The sequence below is a fragment of the Cavia porcellus genome, unplaced genomic scaffold, assembly GCF_034190915.1.
Source record: "Cavia porcellus strain 051 isolate PalLab524CR breed Dunkin Hartley unplaced genomic scaffold, mCavPor4.1 scaffold_30, whole genome shotgun sequence".
In the NCBI taxonomy this organism is placed as follows: Eukaryota; Metazoa; Chordata; class Mammalia; order Rodentia; family Caviidae; genus Cavia; species Cavia porcellus.
The window spans coordinates 29,144,265-29,150,139 of record NW_026947513.1 but is presented as its reverse complement, the minus strand read 5'-3'; the positions used below and the strand labels follow the sequence as shown (position 1 = coordinate 29,150,139).

Below are 5,875 nucleotides of genomic sequence, written 5' to 3'. Positions count from 1 at the left end.
TAAGTTTTTTGTTTCACTTTTTTTTTTTTTTTTTTTTTTTTTTTACGGTACAGGGATTGAACTCATGACCTTGCACTTACCAGGCAAGCACTTGAGCCACCAAATTAAGTCCCTGGCCCTAAATTGATTTTTAAAAATGGAAAAAAGGGCAGATAAAGCACAATGAGAAGGCCCTGGGTTTAATCCCTAGTTTAAAAAATCCTTAATCTGGGTTGCACCATGTAAGGCATGTAACAGCAACGCCAGTAAAAACGAGTGTAATGTAGGTAACAGTAGTGCCAGTAAAAATGAAGAAATGAAAATGTTCCATGTGTGGCCCCAGTTTCACACAATTACTGAGCATCTGAAATGTGGCTTAGGGGGCTGGAGGTGTAGCTCAGCGCTAGAGCATTTGCCTGGTGTGCACACAAAAGGCCCTGACCTCAATCCCCAGCACCACCAAAGAAAAAAGAAATGTGGCTAATCCAACTGAATTTTTAATTTTTATTTCACTTAAACAGCCATACTAAGCAGTTCCAGTACCTCTGTAATTCTAAATTCTGAAGTAACTTTTCTCCAGTTTCTTTCTGGTTAGAGAATCAGTCCAGTGAACTTCTAATTTATAAAACCTGGAAAAACAAGGTGACTGGGCTGAACTGGTTCAAGTTGGGAAGGGGGTAAGACCAGTACCTAGCACCTTTATATTCTCTTTCAGTCAAGTAACTCCGGGAAAAGAACCACTACTAGGTCTTAATAGAAAGGAATGGCTCGGGAAGACAGCAATTATGCTTGAAAACTACTGGCTAGAGCCTTCTGTCAGACCTTGCACACTGTATAATAGTTTCATATCTTTCATCATGACCACACCTAGGGAACACTGGCATCCCCTCAATAGACCACTGCTGACACAGATGTTGTCTTGAACACTCCTTGTTCTACCAGAATTTAGGGCTTTCTCAACTTTACCTACTTAGCATTATAAGGAAGACACTTCCTACAGGCCTTTTGTCCTACCAATACCCTACTCTTCCCACTCTGCTAACAAGTCAGTTTTGTCACTGCTAAATAGCATTAAGGAAAATTCAGTCCTTTACACTAGAGGCCTACCAATGAATCAAAGCACTCTAAAGAAACCAAGTACTCTGCAATAATGGGAATGTTCTGTATTCCTGTGACTGGAACAGTTGGAAATGTACAAGCAACTATATTGTTTGGTCTACTTTATTCACTAGTATATCCGTAATACCTAGAATACCTTGTGGCCTATAGTTGAACACCCCATTACTTGTTGAATGTACTCTAGTATTACATACTGATAAACATTAGTTTGCTCCAAATCACACTAACCACATTTTATTATAAAAATTAAATATTACCAACTAACCTAGTATTTACTGAGTACTTGCTACTCAAATGTTTCAAGGATCTGATTTAATCTTACCTGAAGCTACCAATTGGTCTAAAATCACATGGAAGGCTAAGATTTAGAAGTCTCTTATTATGCTACTTCTATGAACAGGTAACTATTAAAGACACTCAAATGTCCTATTTAATTCAGCTCAAAAGAACGATGCTACCCCTGAACCTGTAGCATGAGTCATGAACCTCAGGACTTAAAATATTCAAGAACCTAGAATAAGGTATAAATCTACTTGGACCAAGACCAGATCTAATAGTATAGAACCCACACACTGAATGTAAGGGGTAGGCAGTTAGTAAGCATATATGTAACTGCACATTAAATTTCTCTAATGCTACAACGGAGTGCTACGTAAATTCAAACAAAGCATTCATGTATAGGAAGGACTGATGGGAGAACAGTTGGTTTGAGCAACTCTGCATATTAAAACATCCCTGTTCAGTGTTTTTATGCATATTTTCCCCTTCCCTGAAATGTTCCTCCCCTAATTGTGTATATCTGAGGTCTTAATACTTACGGAAGTCCTTCCCTGGCTGGTCCTGTCACAAATGGTGAAGGCCTTTCCCTCATACTGGTCCCATTAATTATAACAAGCAGTATTTACTGAACAAGTCCTAAAGCATTTGAAGCTGGACTTTAGAGTATGATGTGGGATAGAAAAAAGTTTAAAAAGCATTAAGGACACCAATAAATATAAAATATCTTTATTTAAAATTTCTGGAAAATGCATATGTAATTGGCATTCAAGTTAATAAAAAAATCTCTAATTGCTAGACATGCAGACTGAGTACAAGGAATGCACTTGTAGTGGGCTCTGAGCATCTTACCAGACTTCCATTTTTCTGACATGTGAATTGTCACCTCTGATACTTAACATCTCCTAATCATGTCCTTTAGAGCCTTTTTACAATTTATTATATCACATACATTTAAAAATTAACATGCTGACAGATGCTCCTTTTGGTCGATTTTGAGAAATAGTTTCAATGCAATTAAATACTATGATGAGCTTTTCTGTTCTTTTTAACAGCTCTGTGGGTTGCTCCCTCCAAACTAGACTACTCGACTTAAATATTTTTCTACTGCTATATAAAATCAAACTTCAAGACATCACATCACTCACACAGCTACCAAGTTCCACATCTGAGGCTCCTTATTCAAAGCTATTCACAGGCAGTGAGAACCAGAGCTCCCTAACCATTTCTTCATTGCAACATGGGAGCATAGTACCTACCTCAGTCAGTTAAATGAAAGGGAAACACTGCCCTGTCGCCACCGACACTGTCCTATTGCTCTATCTCCTGTGGTTGTATATGGATACATTTCGGGCTCACTCGCCTCATGTTCAGATCTGTGGTTAAAATGCTTTGTACGGTACCATAAGAGATGTTCAGATCCTCTGAAATTTTCCTAATCGTCAGTCGTTTGTTTGATCGAATCATTTCGCTTACTCTTTCAACATTCTCTCGGGTTTTGGATGTTGAAGGACGTCCCGATCTCTCCTCGTCGTTAACAGATTCACAACCCTTGCGAAACCGCTCAAACCACTTGTAAACTGTCTTTCTGGTCACTGCAGCATCTCCATACACTAATTTTAACATTTCATGTGTTTCTTTAGCACTTTTTTGCAGTTTGAAACAAAATTTCATGTTAATGCGTTGTTCATGATCCATCATTTATGCTACTTTAAAAACACTCCTCTCAACCAGTGCTCAGATTGATTGCCCCAAGCAAGTTGAAACTTGTTACACACCGTTACTAGGGCTGATGTGCTCTTCTATTGAAGATCCCTGCCTTTCTGTTGGACAGCCAAATGCCATCCAACATTCACTGTTTTCTTTTTTAACCACACCAGGTACACTTATGGATATCTCACCTCATTAGAGGCACTTTCCTGTTGTACTATAATGACAATTAGTATTAGATGAAATACCAGGACAGCACCCCAGCTTCAACGGCTTGCATTGGCTGTGTTCAACCTATAAAAAGAATGAGAAGTTTTAAAATGATCTTTTAAACAAGTAAAAAACATTGAAGTGTATTTTTTCAGTTTGTCTCAATTAGTACTCTAGAAAAGCCTTAGGTATACATGTGCTTGTCTTCTGTGTTTCTGTACCTCGAAAGAAAGCCAAATTATACCAGGTTATAAAAACTGGTATCCCAGACCAACCTATAGTGGCTGGCCAAAGATACAGAAGCAAAGATTAATTTTAAATGTAGCACTACCCACATCACAGTATTGTTTACAACTAATAAAACTTCTAGCCGGGCGTGGTGGCTCACGCCCGTAATCCCCGCGCTTGGGAGGCTGAGATGGGAGGATCATGCGAGTTTGAGATCAGCTTGCGCTACAAAGTGAGCTGAACTGCATAGTGAGACCCCGTCTCAAAAAAGACAAAAAAATAAAAAAAGTAAAACTTCTGATTCAGCTGTGACTCCAGACAGGATCCAAAGAGGAGCGTAAGTCTCTTCTCTGGGTTTTATGGAGGGTTCCTGTACCCTTCTGTGTTAGCCTCTTAAGGCACTGTATCAACCTTAAAAGGGCACAGGAAAGGGTGACTGAGATTTTTAAGTGTGCTCTGCTAACACCTGATGGACTCAACAGTTTCACTAACTGGTCTTAAAATACACTAAATGCACTTGTTGTGCAGGTTGAGTCTGTGAACATAAATTTCTTTACCATGGATTCCGGGTTTCGGGCCTCTGCGCAACCATGTGCTTGGGAACCCTCTCGTGGCCACTGGCCACGCGCTCGAGGCCCGAATCGCGTCACCTCATTCCAAATCAGGGACATACCTGCACTTGGAATTCCAGGCTGCTGACCTCCGCGTGTGCTGGAGACAAACTCCCGGGGCCAAAGTCGGCTCTGGCCTGGGTTTTTGCACCCGCTGGCAAGGCCCGCCCGCAACCCTCTAAAAGGTAGCGGCGGATCCTCTCTGTGAAAGCAAAGCGCAAGCTTGTCACCGCGCGCGGCCAGCCCAGGAGAACTTCCGGCGGCCTCGCGCGCGGGACGCCTGTGTCTCGCGCGGCCCCGGAACGAGCCTGACGCCCGCCCCCCGGGCCTCCGAGAGCTGCTCTACCCCTCCGTTCTGGCCACCAGGAGCAGCGGAGCTCCGGGCGGGCAAAGCTCGAGGGGACACGGGGCGAGCCCCACTCCTACCCGGACCCACAGGCCGACTGGGATCGCTCCCCTTAGGAGACTAAAAGCCAGAGATGCTCACCATCAACCTCCCGGGACAAAAAGGCCGGTGACCTGCTCACTGCGCAGAAACTAGGAAGGCCGCGCGGGCGGGGGCGGATCTAAAGTACAGGTAGCCAATCCTCGTGAAGACTCTGTGCGGGGGCGGGGAAGCAAGAAGAGCGGCACAGTGAGTAGCCAATCGCAAAGAGTTAACAGGATGAAGGCGGGACAGTCCCGGCTATTGGCTGTTGTAGATCTTCCGCTTGGGTCCTTCTGGCCCGGCTGAAGCAAGGGGTGGAGTTGATGCCCTCCCGAGAAATGCTGAGAACGGATTCCTCTTCCTCTGCCCCAGTGTCTAGCAGTGGGGTTTCTTCTCCGCTGCTGTCCTGCGGTGGGTCCGCGGTTATACCTGGGACTGAGATTCCCTTTTCTAAAGCTAAACTAGACTAGTGTGTATCCCGGACTTCCGCCATGTCTTGTTCTACACGATCACCCAACATCGCCTTTCCTAAATTTGTAAAGACCAGTCTCCTTTCCTCAAACTCTCAGTTAATTCATTGACATTGTTCAACAAGTAAACTGATTAATCATCAGGGGATGAGGTGGGTACTATTCTCAAGGTAACTGACTCAAACTGCAAACAAATATGTAAGAGATATGCTAAAATGAGCACTTCCATTGTTTGCCATGTTTGTCATCTATGTTAATAAATTTAATCTTCAAACTATCTTTTTACCATCCCTGTTATGGTTTAGATCTAAAATGACGCCCAAAACCTCATGCGTTTGGAAGGTTTTTGGATTATAGAGGCGCTACAGCTGACTTGCAGTTAGGAAGTGGGTTCTGGTCGGAGGACATTGGGTTAGTGAGATGCGTGGAAAAATTATTTCACTCTCTCGTTCATTTTTACTTTCCTGCTTCCTGGTCACCATGGCATGTACAACTTTGCTAAAACCGTGTGGCAAGCCCTTCTCGATTCTATGTTATGTGTTTGGGCCTGCTGAGCATGGATTGAAATTTCTGAAAGAGAAGCCAAAATAAACCTTATCTTTGAATTGTGGATGTTGGATACTGTCCTAGCGTGAAGAAAAGTGACTAAGATAATCTCCAAATTATACTTACAGAAGCAAATACGTTAAGCAACTTGCACAAAGTCATGAAATGGCTAGCAATTTCCGGGATTCATTATACTGTATTGATTTTTCCTAATGTGTTGTTTAGAGCAGGAAGAGAAATTAAAATTAGCCTACATTTAATCAAAATAGGTGCCTTTTGAGGGGGATGGAAATCTACAG

General features: G+C 42.6%; 1 long non-coding RNA gene and 1 other non-coding gene across 2 annotated transcripts; both read right to left on the bottom strand.

Moving 5' to 3' along the window:
- Nucleotides 1-2,087: 2,087 nt before the first annotated feature.
- Nucleotides 2,088-4,763, bottom strand: LOC111757283 (uncharacterized). Its single transcript, XR_010044727.1, has 3 exons — nucleotides 4,621-4,763; nucleotides 4,196-4,335; nucleotides 2,088-3,378 (listed from the first exon to the last, which is right to left on the bottom strand). It is a non-coding gene; the product is annotated as an uncharacterized LOC111757283 (long non-coding RNA).
- On the bottom strand, nucleotides 3,827-3,946 carry LOC111757354 (small nucleolar RNA SNORA26). The gene has a single exon (XR_002791724.1). It is a non-coding gene; the product is annotated as a small nucleolar RNA SNORA26 (small nucleolar RNA).
- Nucleotides 4,764-5,875: the final 1,112 nt, after the last annotated feature.